The 16855-nt window shown below is 34.5% G+C and overlaps 1 pseudogene; it reads right to left on the bottom strand.

The window, feature by feature from the left end:
• Positions 1 to 16435: 16435 nt before the first annotated feature.
• On the bottom strand, positions 16436 to 16554 carry LOC120612339 (uncharacterized; annotated as a pseudogene).
• Positions 16555 to 16855: the final 301 nt, after the last annotated feature.

Below are 16855 nucleotides of genomic sequence, written 5' to 3'. Positions count from 1 at the left end.
ATCCGTTATTTCTTTGTTTAATCCAGCTTTTCTCAAAATAACTTGAGTTATAGAAATAAAAGTTTCTATAAATTTTTATTTGAAGAAATGTTTATGAACATTCCATGGTGTTAGTGTGCTACAGAACACACTGCAGAAGATACCACTACAGAAGAATAAAAAACTTATCTATCAAAATTTTCAAAAATGAGGGATAATAGAAAGGAAAAACAGGCTAGGGATATCAGGAGTTAAGCACCAACTGCTGTCACTACAGAGGGAAAGGGAGAAGAAACAGGCATAAAGCATTTTAAAAGATGGTTTGTGTACAGAATGATAGCTGAAAAACACTGTTCTAAGCCACTACCTATTTCTAATTTCTTTAGCCCTACAATGAACAATGTTTGATCTTGTTTGGTTTGATAAACAAATAACCATTTCAGTTTCAGGGTAAGAATAGGCAGAAGTGAAAGTACCTTTTTTATGGGAACTCCTGATGTTAAAATTCTTTCTTCTTTGTGTGGGATTAGTTTTGAATTTGTTTAAGTCCTGGTTATTGTGTATTAGGGTATACCATTGGCCTTTAAAAATAGAGACATTCTCACAGTTTATCTTGCTTCCCAGAAATCTTTCTTGGCTGTAGCTGATGAAGAAATCATGTTCTCATGTTCATATACAGAAAACTTCTTGGAGGAATCCTTCCTCTGGAGACATGCAAGCAGAAAGTCATAATCATTTGGCAACACTGACATGAGGTAGAGATTGGTTATTATGACTTTAAGCTCTCTTTCAACCCTAAGAGTCTGAGATTAGGTTGATAGTTCTCAAATTTCTCTGCACATTAAAATCTTTTGGGGAGATTTTGAAAATACCAAATGACTAGGCCCCACTCAAGACCAATCGGATAAGAATCTGTGGATGCGGGCCCCGCACATCTTATTGTTTAAAGACTCAAAAATGAATCTAATATGCATCCAGATTTGAAAATAGCTCGATTAGATATTTTTAATTTTCATTGAAAGTGCAGATCCTAGCATGATAGATCCTATGATTCCATTATTCCATGCTGGATTTATATTCAAGCAGAGTAGGTATCTGCTAACATAAGATGATTTGAAGGAGCTGGGTAGATTTACCCATCTTGTGTCCCCAAATTCCCTACAGACTAACCATAGAGGCTAGAAATTCTATTAGAAACATGTTATTTTATGTTAGGTCCCAGAGTCCCCTCTTAAAAGGCAAATACCCTGTGCAGAAGGAGTACATTAAAGCTATTATTAGTCATTGGCACCATGTCATTTAATGGATCAACCTGTCACCTAACAAGGCCAGGAGGGAATAGGAAGGGTACAGGAAGAGAAATATTACTTACTCAGAGATTGTGCCAAGAATTGCATCAAAAGTTTACTGTTTTCCTTTTCTATACTCTTACATTTCTCTACCTTCTCAGTTTTAAGATTACTCATCTGAACCTCTGCATTTGCTGCCTGTGAACTGTGAGTCATTTTTATCCATTTCGTTCATGTTGGTGATAGCATATTTGGTATTTTATAAGGCACTGCAATAGGGGAGCTCTTTTTTGATGTTGACAATTTCTTCCAATCTTCCATTCCTCTAAACAACGCAGTCAGAATAGCAAATAATGCAGTTTGCATCTATACAGGATACTAAATCATTCAATTACCAAATTGATTGTAGGGTCAGCCAATTTAATGAAATCAAACTGGTGAATTTGGGGGGGGGAAGCAATTTGATCCCCAAGCCCCATGCTCACAAAAAGATCAGCTATTTGAGGGACCTGACTAAACTGACCAGAGGTTCTGGTACCATTCTAATACAATCTCATTGACATCTCCTCAACCCATCACTTGACACTTAAACAACTAAAAGTGTGTTTGACATTCTTTTTAGTGAAATGTTTTAGGTTTCCAGTGGATACAGCTTAGATAAAAGTGATCAATAAAATTCTTTTATTTCTGGAGTCTACTGTGTCATCTCTTCTTCCTACCCCAAACTCTTAGCCAAACTTGGAGGTCATTTGGCTATTGCAGTTTATTTTTTTTGCACTAAGCCACATCTCAAAGCTAGCATCACTTTCTTCCCTCTAAATATTTCCATTTGCCCACATCGAGTGCTTCAAAAATCAGCTTTTCCTTTAATTCATTTTATGTAACACAATGCTCAATTAACCCCATTTAAATGCTCTTATTTGCTTCTTTACTAATGTCTTAAGTGTTTCTCCCCCTAAAAAGATAACATTATATTCCCCTGGGTCATTGTTTCAAAGATGCTTTAGCCTCTCAGATATTCCATCCACCTTTTCTAGCTAATTTTTGGTACTTGATAATCCTTCAATATATTAATTCATTTGATGTGGCCATACCTTCATAATCTTCATTGGATTCAAATTCAGTTTAGTGAAAATTTCAGTATAACTGGTTATCATGGCATCTATTTAAGTGACTGAGTTCATTGTTTGCTTTTATGGATTTCAATCCCTTTAGTATGGGCATAGGTACATCCTTTAGGAAGGCTAGGATTGTGTTTATGAACAGAAAGCAAAAGAAAGAAGTGAACTCGATAATACAGGTAAAAACACTTTGTCTTCAATTATTTGGCTCTTTCAAACTGCTAAAGATGGACTTTTGCCCACATTATCCAGACAACAATATCTAATTAATATTTTTTGATATTTTCTTTATATATATATATGTGTGTGTGTGTGTATATATATATATATATATATATATATATATATATATATATATATATATATTTATTCCTTCTCTTACTAGCCTAGCCCAGGCCATTTAAACACCCTCTCTACTTCTAGTTTAGGGGTTGATAAAACATGCCCACAAGGAAAATCCATCCTGTTGCTTTTGTAAATGAAGTCTTATTGACACACAGCCATAATCATTTGTTTATGTATTAACTAATGCTGACTTTGAATTACAATGACAGAATTGAATTGTTACAACAGAGACTAGGTGGTCTAAAATATATACTACCTGGTAATTCACACACACACACACACACACACAATTGTTGGCCTCTGCTCTAGTATCTTCCTCATTGATCCTGCACATCACCTACACATTCATTTTTCTAAAATACCAATTTGATCATATCACTGCCTACAAAAAAAACTTTAAATGCACGATTGATATTTAGCTGGTATGCACTATTATAGCCTTATTCTTCTCATTTTTAGTGCTCATGCTGTGATGGTTGTTAAATATTGTGAAAATCACTGCTGCTTTAATGGTTCTTATTTTCATGGAATAAAATTAAGCTCTTTAACTGAGCATTCAATGCCTTCCTAATATTCTTTATTTTTTTTTCTCTGTAAGAACTATCTTTGCTTTATCCAGAACACACCCAGCTAATCTTTATCCTTGCATTTTCCTTTAAACCATTCCCTTTGTTTGGAGTGCTCTGAACACTCTCTTTATGAATATGGAGATTACTTCTGCTTGTTTCCCACAGACATCTCAGTTAACACCTGTTACCATGATGTCAATATGAATGGTGGTTCCTTTCAATCTCAAAAGTTTCTAGTTTGGACAACAAAGTATATGGTTATCCTAGCTATGAACCATAGTCTTCTTTCAATAATTACTTCAGGCTTTCAGTAAATACGGCAGAGAATTAAAATGATATGCTTGTCACCTCTCACAACCACATGAAAATTACAACAAAACTACAGAACAGCCATAATTGGAAGTCATGTGAGTTCAAGCTGAATAGAAGTCCTATAACTTGGGACATAGAGAAGAAGCCACCTCAAGACTGGTACGAGGGGCAGAGACGTGAAACAGGCTGGTCCCAAACACGTGTGTGGCAGCTGAGAATTGGGAGAAATACCTCGGCTGCAGAGGTCCCCCCAAAAGAGCATTGGTCTTGGCCCACACCAGGCTCCTAAGCCCAGGGTTCCAGTACCAGAAAGAGAAGTTCGCACAACTTCTGACTATGGAAACCAGCAGAGATTATAGCTGAGTGAGATGGAAAGCTGCAGGAGTCACAGATGTTCCTCTTGGGAGGCCCACATGTAACTTATTAGCTGACACTCACTCTGAGCCACAGCTCTGGGGTGGTGGCTTGAGAGGCTCCAGGGACGTATGGAGAGGAAATGTGTTGTCTGGCTTCAAGGAGAGGTTTGGAGAGGCAGCTTTCTCCCAGACAGAAGTTCTGGCAGAGTCCATTGTTCTTTTGTTGAACCCTCCTCAATCCAACTTGCAGACCCAGGCAAGCACCATAAATAAATCTCCATCAATGTAACTAACATTGGTTGTCCAGCCTCGGTGATTCCCTGAGACCCCGCCGCTCCCAACATGTGAGCCCTCTCAAGCCGCTTCCATGCTGCAGAATTTTATAAAATCTATCAAAGGTTCACAAAAACTAAATAAGCAGCATTTGGCCTAAGCATGCCCCATACCTCTTATTGAGTAGCCCCAAACCTGGCACTAGCAGAAGCCAACCTCAGTTTGCAGCTTGCTCTCTTGAAACATTTCTAAGTCCAGTTTGTATGGCAGCAACCTGTGGTTTGCTTGGTGATTCATGCCAAGTGGCCCTGGGCAGAGCACAGGCTGCAACTTAACTTGGTCTGCAGCAGGGCCCCTCCCAGGAGTCCCCAACTTCCACTCCAGGTGGCCAGTTTTGGTCTGAGCCAGAGTACCACCTGGGGTGACACCTGAGGATAACACACCCAAAGGGCAGACAGGACAGGGACCAGAGCCTAGCTAAAGCAAATTTTGCTCTGTAAGGTCAGCCCCTGCATAATAGCCCTTCCATTGGTCATGGCCAGTAATCACAACCAATTAGCCCAAGGGTCAATCCAAACAGCAACCAAACAGCAACCAAGTATCTACTACAACAAGAGGGCACACACAACCCATACAAAAAAATACCTAGAGCACCCAGATCAGGTGACCAAGGAAGACTATGACACTGGGATCCACAGCACACCTACTACGTAAAGCCATTCTACTAAGACGGGGAAACATAGCAGCCAAACCTAATACATAGAAACAAATACAAATTGGCAACCAAAAGGAAGAGACAAAGAAACATGTCCCAAATGAAAGAATGGAACAAAACTCCAGAAAAAGAACTAAAAAAAAATAGAGAAAGGCAATCTACCAGATTCAGAGTTCAAAACACTTGTTATCAAGATTCTCAATGAACTTAGGGGAAGATTAGATTAACTCAGTGAGAACTTTAACAAATAAATTGAAAACATAAAAATAGAGATAGAAAACATAAAAAAAGAAAGAGTCAGAAACGAAGAATCAAATAACTGAAATGAAGAATAATTTAAGAGGAATTAACAGAGTAGATGAAGCAGAGAATTGAATCAATGATTTAGAAGATAATGTTGCAGAAATCACTCAATCAAAACAGCAACAAGAAAAATAATCCAAAAACAAAAACAAAAACAAGGATAGTATAAGGGGCCTATGGGACAACATCAAGTGTACCAACATTTGCATCATAGGGATACCAGAAGAGAGTGAGCAAGGAATTTAAAACCTGTTTCAAGAAATAATAAATGAAAACTTTCCTAATCTGGTGAAAGAAATATACACACAAGCCCCAAAATGCCGAAAGTCCCAAGATGAACCCAAAGAGGCCCACACCAAGAAACATCATTAAAATTCCAAAGGTAAAAGACAAAGAGAGAATCTTAAAAGCAGCAAGAGAAAAGCAGTTAGTTACCTACAATGTAGCTCTCATAAGATTGTCAGCTGATTTCTCAATAGAAACTTTGCAGGCCAGAAGAGATTGGTATGAAATATTCAAAGTGTTGAAAAGCAAATATCTACAACCAAGATTACTCTACTCAGCATGAATGGATAGTAAGTTACCATTTAGAATTGAAGGACCAATAAAGAGCTTCTCAGACAAGAAAAAGCTAAAGGAGTTCATCACCATCAAGTTAATATTATGGGAAATGTTAGAGGGACTTCTTTAAAAAGGAGAAGACAACATAAAAAAGATCAAAAATATGTATAATAAAGTGGCAATAACTATATATCTAGCAACAATTACTTTAAATATAAATGGATTAAATGCTCCAATCGAAAGATGGGTGGCTGAACGAATAAGAAAACAAGACCCTTACATATACTGCCTACAGGAAACTCACTTCAGATTGAAAGACACACACAGACTGAAAGAAAAGGGATCAAAAAAGATGTTTCATAAAAATGGAAACAAGTAAACAAAAAACTTGGGGTAGCAATACTAATACCAGACAAAACAGAATTTATTTTTAGTAAAAATTATTGAGGTGACATTGTTTAATAAAATCAAATAAATCTCAAATGTACAATTCAACAGTATGTCATATATACATTGCATTGTGTTTTCACCCCCTAAAGCAAGATTTACTCTGTCACCAAATATCTGAACCCATTTATCCCTACCAACCTTCCCCTCTCCCTCTTCCCTCTGGCAATCACTAATCCACCATCCATGTCCATTATTCTCAGTTTGTTTGATGTATTTGTTTGTTGCTTTCAGTTTTATATCCTCACAGTGACCAGGACATGGAAGTAACCAAAATGTCTTATGATAGATGATTGGATAAAGAAGATGTGATACATATATACAATGGAATATTACTAAGCCATAATAAAAGATGAAATACTGCCATTTTTGACAACATGCTTCGATCTTGAGATAATCATGCTAAGCGCAAATGTCAGACAGAAAAAGTTGAAAACCATATGATTTCATTCACATGTGGGATATAAAATTGAAAGCCACAAACAAAATAAACTTTAAAACAAAGTCTATAACAAGAGACAAAGTAAGACCCAGTAATCTCACTTCTGGATATTTATACAAAGAAACTCAAAACACTACTTGGAAAGGACATGCACATTAATATGTTTATTGTGGTGTTATTTACAATTGCCAATATATGGAGGCAACCTGGGTACCCTTCAATGAATGAATGGATAAAGTAGAGGCGATACATATATACTATGGAACATTACATGACCATAACAATGAATGAAATCTTGCCATCTGCAGCAACAGGGATGGACCCAGAGGGTCTCGTGCTGAGCTGAATAAGTGAGACAGAGAAAGATTAATGCCATATAATTTCACTTATATGTGGAATCTAAAGAACGAAATAAAGAAATAATCAGAGCAGAAATAAACTCGTATATACAGAGAACATTTTGATGTTTGACAGATAGGCGGGTGATTGCGGGGATGGGTGAAAAATTCGAAGAGATTAAGAAGTAGAAATTGGTAACTACAAAATATTCATGGGGATATACAGATAGCATAAGGAATATAGTCAATAATATTGCAATAACTGTGTATGATGTCAGATAAGTACTAGATTTATTGGAATGATCACCTCATAAATTATGTAAGTGTCTAATCACTATGTTGTACAACTGAAACTAATATAATATTGTATGCCAATGCCAAGTCTAATTGAAAAATGGAAAATATTTTTAAAATACCACAATGAGACATCGCCTCATACCTGTTAAAATGGCTATCAACATAAAAACGAGAGAGAACAAGTGTTGGAAAGGATGTGGAGAAAAGGGATTCCTTGTGCACTATTGGTGGGGATGTAAATTGGTTTACCCAATGTGAAAAACAACATGGAGCTTCCTAAAAAAATCACTAAAAATAGAAATACCATATATTTCGGCAACCCCATTTTTGGATATATATATATCCAAAGGAAAATATATATATATTTATATATATATTTTTTATATTTATATATATATATATATATATATATATATATATATATATATATATATATACACACACACACAAAGGAAATGAAAACAGAATATTAAGGAGATAGTTTCACTCCCACATTCATTGTAGCATTATTCACAATAGCAAAGATATAGAAACAATCTAAGTGCCCATCAATGGATGAATGGATAAAGAAGATGTGGTGTATGTTTATGTACAATAGAATGTTATTCAAACATTAACTAGAAGGACATTCTTCCCTTTGTATCAACATGGATGGACCTTGAGGGTATTATGATCATCGAAATAAGCCAGAAAAATACTGCATTGTATTGCTTGTATGTGAAATCTAAAAAAAATTAAAAGTTAAACTGAGAGAAGCAGAGAGTATGAACATGGGTGCCAGGAACTTTGGAGTAAGGGAAAAAACAACTTTAGGAGTAAGGGAAAAAACAACTTCTTTAGGAGTAAGGGAAAAAAACAACTCAATATACTCCTACTCCTTCTTTAGGAGTAAGGGAAAAAACAACTCAATATACAGAATTAAAAATTGTCAAATGGTTCAAATAAACATTTATACAAAAAGATATAGAACTAGCCAATAAACATATAAAAAGATGCTCAACATCATTTGTCATCAAGAAAATGCAAATCAAAATCACAATGAGATACCACTTCATATCCACTCAGTGTGCCCATCACAAAGGTAGACAGTAAAACAAGTGTTAGCAAGGATGTAGAGAAATTGGAATCCTCATACAATGCTTGTAGGTGGTAATGTACAATAGTTCAGCTGCTTTGGAAAACAGTTTCATAGTGCTTCAAAATTTTAAACATAAACTTACAATATAACCCTACAATTTCAATTTTAGGTATATACCCAAGAGAATTGAAAACATATGTTCACAGTAAAACTTGTATATATATATTTATAGTAGCATTTCTGTAATAGCTAAAAGGTAGGAATAACACAAACATCCATCAAATAATGAATAGATTAACAAAATAGATGCAATAAAATATTAATTCAGACATTAAAAGGAATGAAGTACTAATGCATGCTACAATATGGATGAACTTTGAAGATATGAATGCACTGTTTAAAAGAATAAATTTTATGGTATATGAGTTATACCTCAATAAAATAATAATAATACAATCAATATCTTGTAGGAAATCTAGGGCATTGCATATTATAATTTAGAGAGTATTTGAGAAATCTGGGAAATCTAAAATTATTAAAACAAAAAATAGACATATTTGATAATTAAAAAATAAAACTTCCATATGGTGAAATATATCATAAATAAAAGTTTCACAACAAAAATTTGTAATGCTGATGAAAGACACAAGATGATTATTCAAAAACAAAGAAACCTTATAAATTGGCAGGAAAATAACAAACAACCTGATAGAAAAATGGGCAAAGGTACTGCATAATTAATTCATAAAAGACTAAAAAGATTCACTAACAGTCAGAAAAGTACAAATTAAAGAAAAATTAGGTAATACTTTAAAGCCATCAATTGGCAAAGTTTAAAGACTAACATGCCCATATATTGCTGGCGGAAATGTGAAGTGTTAACAGAAATTTTGTAAATAATCTGGAAACATCTATTGAAATAAAGCATTAATTTACTCCTTAACTTAACAGTCCCATTTCCTTCCCTTTCTTTTTTTCAATTTATTATTATTATATATTTTTTTTTTGGTAACATTGGTTAATGAAATCCAGTAAGTTTCAGGTGTAAAATTTAACAATAAGGCAAATATATATTGCATTGTGTTCACCTCCCAAGGTTGGATTTCTTTCTTTCACCACATATTTGACTCCTGTTACCCCATCTTTCTCTCCCCTCCTGCATCTCCCCTACACTCTGCTAACCACTAGTCTGTTGTCCATGTCCATGAGTCTCTGTTTCTTTGTACTGTTCATTTGTTTCTTTTAGGTTTATATCCCACATATAAGTGATATCACTTGGTTTTCAACTTTTTATCTAGATTATCTCACTTAGCATGATTATCTCGAGATCCATCCATGTTGTTGCAAATGGCAGAATGTCATCTCTTCTTATGGCTGAGTAATATTCCATTATATATATGTACCACAGCTTCTTTATTCAATCATCTATCATGGGACACTTTGGTTACTTCCTTGTCCTGGCCACTATGAATAACGCTACTATGAACATCAGTAGGCAAATATCTTTTTCAATATGACTTTTCAAGTCTTTGGAGTAAATAGCTAGTAAAGGGATTGCTGGATCATATGGAAGATCAGTTTTTCGAAGAACCTTTATACTGTTTTCCATAGTGGCTGTGACAATTTGCAATCCTGCCAGCAGAATATGAGATTCTTCATTCTCTGCATCCTCTCCAAGATTTTTTATTACTTGTCCTATTAATTATAGCTATTCTAACAGGTGTGAGATGGTATCTCATTTTGGTTTTGATTTGCATTCCCCTAATAGCTAGTGATGATGAGCATCTTTTCATATGTTTGTTGGCCATTTAGATGTATTCATGGGAGAAGTGTCTCTTCAGGCCATGTGCCCAGTTTTTAATTAGACTGTTTGATTTTTTGTTATTGAGTTGTATGAGTTCTTTATATATTTTGGATATTATGTCCTTATCAGAAACGTTGCTGACAAATATATTTTCCATTCGGATAGTTGTCTCTTTACCTTGTTGGCAGTTTCTGTGCAGAAGCTTTTTAGTTTGATATAGTCCCACTCAATTATTTTTGCTTTTACTTTCCTTGCCTTTGAGATCAAATTCATAAAGTCCTCCTTAAGTCCAAGCCCCTTGAGTTTATTTCCTATGTTTTTCTCTATGCATTTTATTGTTTCAGGTTCTATATTCAGGTCCTTCATTCATTTTGAGTTAAGTTTGGTGTGCGGTGATAGACAACAGTCTAGTATCATTCCTTTGCAGGTGACTTTCCAGTTTTTCCAGCACCATTTATTGAAGAGGCTTTCTTTTCTCCACTGTATGTTTTTGGCTTTTTTGTTAAAAAATATTTGCCCATATACAGATAGGTTTACTTCTGAAATCTCGATTCTGTTCCACTGATTTTGTGTGTCTGTTTTTCTGCCAGTATCATGCCTTTTGATTATTGTTGCTTTGTAGTATAAATTGAAGTCAGGTAGAGTGATGCCTTCAGCCTCATTCTTTTTTCTCAGGATGGATTTAGCATTTGGGGTCTTTTGGGCTTCCATGCAAATCTGATGAATTTTTGTTCTATTTCTTTAAAAAATGCCAATGGGATTTTGATGGGGATTGCACTGAATCTGTATAATGTTTTAGGTCATTTTAACTATGTTGATTCTTCTAATCCATGAACACAGAATATCTTTCCATTTCTTTCTATCTTCTTCGATTTCTTTAAATAGGATCTTGTAGTTTTCATTATATAGGTCTTTCACATGTTTGGTTAAATTATTTCCTAGGTATTTCATTCTTTTCATTACAATTGTGAAAGAAATTATTTTATCCACTACTTTTTTGATATTTCATTATTAGAGTATAGGAATGCTATGGATTTTTTAACATTGATTTTTGTACCCAGAAACTTTACTGTATTTGCTAGTAGTGTTTTTGTGGATTCTTTAGTAGTGTTTCTAGAAGTGTTTTTGTGGATTCTTTAGAGTTTTCCATATAGAAAATCATGTCATCTACAAACAGTGACAATTTGAATTCTTCGTTTCCTATCTGTATGACTTTTATATTTTTCCCTTGCCTGATTGCACTTGCTAGGACCTCTAACGTTATATTGAATAAGAGTGGCGATAGTGGACAGCCTTGCCTTGTTCCTGATTTTAGAGGGAAGGTTTTAGTTTTTCACCATTAAGTAAAATGTTGGCTGAGGTTTTGTCATATGTGGCCTTTATTATGTTAAGATACTTTCCTTCTATACCAATTTTGTTAAGTACTTTGACCATATATGGATGCCATATATTGTCAATGCCATTTTCTGCATCTATCGATATGATCATATGATTGTTATTTTTTAATTTGTTTATGTGGTGTATCACATTAATCAATTTGCATATATTGAACCATCCCTGTGCCCCTGGGATGAAGCCCACTTGATCGTGGTGTATAATCTTTTTTTATGTTGCTATACTCGATTTGGTAGCATTTTATTTAGAATTTTTGCATCTGTGTTCATGAGAGATATTAGTGTGTAGTTTTCTTTTTTGTGTGTTATCTTTACCAGGTTTTGGCATCAGGGTAATATTGGCCTCATAAAATGAGTTGGGAAGTATTGCCTTCTCTTTGATTTTTTTTGGAAGAGTTTGAGGAGAATAGGTAGTAAATCTTCTTTGAATATTTGGAAGAATTCATGGGTAAAACCATCTGGACCTGGACTTTTACGTCTTGGTAGGTTTTTGATGATCGTTTCAATTTCCATACTGTTAATTGGTCTATTTATATTTTCCAGTTCTTCTTGTATTTTTCTAAGTACTGGTCCATTTCTTCTAGGTTATTAAATTTGATGTTATATACTTTTCATAGTATTCTTGTATGATCCTTTGTATTTCTGCCGTGTCTGCGTAATTTTCCTTCTTTCATCACTGAAGTTGTTTATTTGTGCCCTTTCATTTTTTTCTAGTGAGTCTGGGCAGGAGTTTATCGATTTTTATTAACCTTCTTAAAGAACCAGCCCCTTGTTGCATTTATTTATTTTTCTATTGTTTGTTTGTTTATTTGTTTGTTTGTTTTCAATTTCATTTATTTCTGCTCTAATTTTGATTATTTCCTTCCTTCTGCTGACTTCAGGCTTCATTTGTTCTTACTTTTCTAGTCTTTTAAGATGAAGAGTTAGGTTGTTTATTTGGGCTCATTCTTGTTTTTGGAGATAGGCTTGTAATGATATGAACTTTCTTCTTATGACCATTTTTGCAGTGTCTAAAAAGTTCTGATATGTTGTTCTATCATTATCATTAATTTCTATGTATCTCTTCATCTCTCTTTTTATTTCTTCCTGGCACAGTTATTCTTCAGCAGCAATGTTGTTTAATCTCCATTTACTTGTGGTTATTCCCACTTTCTTTTTACAGTCAATCTCCAGCTTCACACCATCTGATCATAGAATATGGTTGGTATGATTTGAACCCTCTTATATTCGTTGAGGCTATCTCTGTGTCCCAGTAATTGGTCCATCCTTGAAAATGTTCCACGTGCACTAGAGATGAATATATAAGAAGCTGTTTTGGGATGAAATGCTCTGTAAATGTCAATTATGTCTAGTTGGTCAAATGTGTCATTTAAGGATGTTATTTCTTTATTGATTTTCTGTTTGGATGATCTGTCCATATCTGTCAGTGGGTAGGTCCCCTACTATGATAGTGTTTTTGTCTGTTTTTCCCCTTAGTTCTGTTAGTAATTGTTTTATATATTGTGGGCTCCCTGACTGGGAAGCATAAATGGTAATAAGTGTTATGTCTTCTTCATGCATGATTCCCTTTATCATTATGAAATGTCCCTCAGTATCTTCTTTACCTTTTTTATTTTGAAGTCTATTGTGTCCAATATTAGTACTGCTACTCCTGCTTTTCTCTGAGTGTGATTTGCTTGAAATATCATTTTCCAAACTTCCTTTTCTTTTTTCTTAAAATTAAGTTTATTGGGAAAACGTTGGTTAATACAATTAAATAATTTTTGTGTGTACATTATAAATTGAAATCTATATATTCCATTGTGTGATTATAACCCAAAGTCCAGTTTCCACCAGTAACCATATATTTGATCCCCTTTACTCACTTCGCCCTCCCTCTAAAACTTATTTGACTCCATTTACCCCATCTAACTCTCCCCTCCTCCCTCATCCTCTACCCTCTGGTAACCACTAGTCCATTGTCCATGTCCCTGAGTCTCTGTTTGTTTCTCCTGTTCTTTTGTTGCTTTTAGGTTTATATCCCACATATATAAGTGATATCATGTGATTTTCAACTTTTTCTGTCTGGCTTATTTCACTTAGCATAATTATCTCGAGGTCCATCCATGTTGTAGCAAATGACAGTATTTCATCTCTTCTTATGGCTGAGTAATATTCCATTGTATATATGTACCACAGCTTCTTTAGCCGATCATCTATCATAGGACACTTCGGTTGCTTCCATATTCTAGCCACTGTGAATAATGCTGCTATGAACATCAGTGTGAAAATATCTTTTCGGATATGAGTTTTTAAGTCTTTGGAGTAAATACTAAGTAGAGGGATTGCTGGATCATATGGTAGATCAATTCTTAGTTATTTGAGGAACCTCCATACTGTTTTCCATAGTGGCTGTACCAATTTGCAGTCCCACCCGCAGTATATGAGGGTTCCTTTTTCTCTGCATCTTCTCCAACATTTGTTATTACTTGTCTTGTTGATTATAGCTATTCTAAAAGTTGTGGATGGTATCTCATTGTGGTTTTGATTTGCATTTCTCTAATAGCTAGCAATGCTGAGCATCCTTTCATATATTTGTTAGCCATTTGTATGTCCTCTAAGAAGAAGTATCTGTTCAGGTCCTCTGTCCATTTTTTGATTGGATCATTTGTGGTTTTTGTTGTTGTTATTGAGTTTTATGAGTTCTTTGTATATTTTGGATATTAGGCCCTTATCTGAGGCATTGCTTGCAAATATATTTTCCCATTCAGATAATTATCTCTTTACCTTGTTGACGGTTTCTTTTGCTGAGCAGAAGCTTTTTAGTTTGATGTAATCCCATTCATTTATTTTAGCTTTCCTTCCAATCCAAGAACACAGAATATCTTTCCATTTCTTTGTATCTTATTCGATTTCTTTTAATAGGGTCTTGTCATTTTCATTATATAGGTCCTTCACATGTTTCTTTAAATTTATTCTGAGATATTTTATTCTTTATGTTGCAATTGCAAAAGGAATTATTTTTCCACTTCTTTTTTTTTTTGACATTTCATTATTAGATTATAGGAATGCTATGGATTTTTAACATTGATCTTGTATCCAGAGACTTTACTGTATTTATATATTGTTTCTAGTAGTGTTCTTGTGTAGTCTTTAGGGTTTTCTATATAATCATGTCATTTGCAAATAGTGACAGTTTGACTTCTTCGTTTCCTATCTGGATGCCTTTTATATCTTTCTCTTGCCTGATTGCACTTGCTAGGACCTCGAATGTTATATTGAATAACAGTAGTGATAGTGGACAGCCTTGCCTTGTTCCTGATCTTAGAGGGAAAATTATTCACCATTAAGTATAATGTTGGCTGAGGGTTTGTCATATGTGGACTTAATTATGTTAAGGTACTTTCCATCTATACCGATTTTGTAAAGTGTTTTGATCGTAAACGGATGCTGTATCTTGTCGATGGCTTTTTCTGCATCTATTGATATGATCATATGTTTCTTATTTTTTAATTTGTTTATGTGGTGTATCATATTAATCAATTTGCATATGTCGAATCATCCCTGTGCCCTTGGGATGAAGCCCACTTGATTGTGGTGGTAATCTTTTGAATATGTTGCTGTATTTGGTATGCTGGTATCTTATTTAGGGTTTTTACATCTGTGTTCATGAGAGATATTAGTGTGTATTTTTTTCTCTTTTTGTGTTATCTTTACCAGGTTTTGGTATCAGAATAATATTGGCCTCATAAAATGAGTAGGAAGTATTGCCTGCTCTTCGATATTTTGGAAGAGTTTGAGGAGAATAGGTATTAAATCTTCTTAAAATGTTTGCTAGAATTCACTAATGAAGCCATCTGGTCCTGGACTTTTACTTTCTGGTAGGTTTTTGATGATTGTTTCAATTTCCATACTACTGATCAGTCTATTTAGATTTTCTAGATCTTCTTGATTCAGTCTAGGAACACTGTATTTTTCTAAGTACTGGTCCATTTCTATTAGGTTATTAAATTTGTTATTATATAATTTTTCATAATATTTTTGCATGATTCTTTGTATTTCTGTGACGTCAGTCATAATTTCCCCCTCTTTCATTCCTGATTTTGTTTAGTTCTGTCCTTTCTCTTTTTTCTTTAGTGAGTTTAGCCAGGGGTTTTCAATTTTATTAACCTTCTCAAAGAATCAGCTCTTTATTGTATTTATTTTTTTCTATTATTTTGTTGTTTTCATTTTCATTTATTTCTGCTCTAATTTTGATGTTTTCTCTCCTTCTGTTGACTTTAGGCTTCATTTGTTCTTCCTTTTCTACTTTTTTAACATGAAGTGTTAGATTGTTTATTTGGGCTCGTTCTTATTTTTGGAAGTAGGCCTGCAATGATCTGAACTTTCCTCTTATGACTGCTCTTGCCATGTCCCAAAAGTTTTGATATGATGTACTATCGTTATCATTCATTGCCATGTATCTCTTGATCTCTCTTTTTATTTTTCCCTCACCCAGTTATTCTTCAGTAACATGTTGTTTAATCTCCATGTATTTCTGGTTCTTACTGTTTTCTTTTTGCAGTTGTTTTCTAGTTTCAGCATTATCATCGTAGAATATAGTTGATATGATTTCAACCTTCTTATATTTGTTGAGGTTATCTCTATGTCCTAGTATGCACATTAGAGAAGAATGTATAAGCAGCAGTTTTGGGATGGAAGGTTCTGTATATATCAATTATGTCCAGTTGGTCTAATGTATCATTTTTTTTTTTTAGGCAAGTCAACCCTAGGTTGACCTCACAGATTGCAAAGACCTTATCAGCTTACAATCTCTTAATTTTTTATTTTTTATGTCTACAGCACCTGGTCTTCCTAGGTGGTCTCCCATCCAAGTACTAACCAGGCCCAACCCTGCTTAGCTTCTGAGATCAGACAGGATCAGGCTTGTTCAAGGTGGCATGACCTTAGACTAATATGTCATTTAACGATGTTAATCTTATTGATTTTCTGTTTGGGTTTTCTGTCAATATCTGACAGTGGGGTATTTAGGTCCACTACTACGATAGTGTTTTGGTCTGTTTCTCCCTTTAGTTACTAACAGAGTAATTTCTTTATACATTTCGGGACTCTCTGATTGGGAGGATAGATATTAATAAGTGTTATGTCTTCTGGGTACATGATTCCCTTTATCATATGAAGTGTTCCTCAATATCTTTCTTTACCTTTTTATTTCGAAGTCTATTTCATTTGCTATTAGTACTGCTACTCCCG

Source organism: Pteropus medius, unplaced genomic scaffold (assembly GCF_902729225.1).
Source record: "Pteropus medius unplaced genomic scaffold, Ma_sr-lr_union100, whole genome shotgun sequence".
In the NCBI taxonomy this organism is placed as follows: domain Eukaryota; kingdom Metazoa; phylum Chordata; class Mammalia; order Chiroptera; family Pteropodidae; genus Pteropus; species Pteropus medius.
This window is presented reverse-complemented; position numbering and strand designations above follow the sequence as displayed.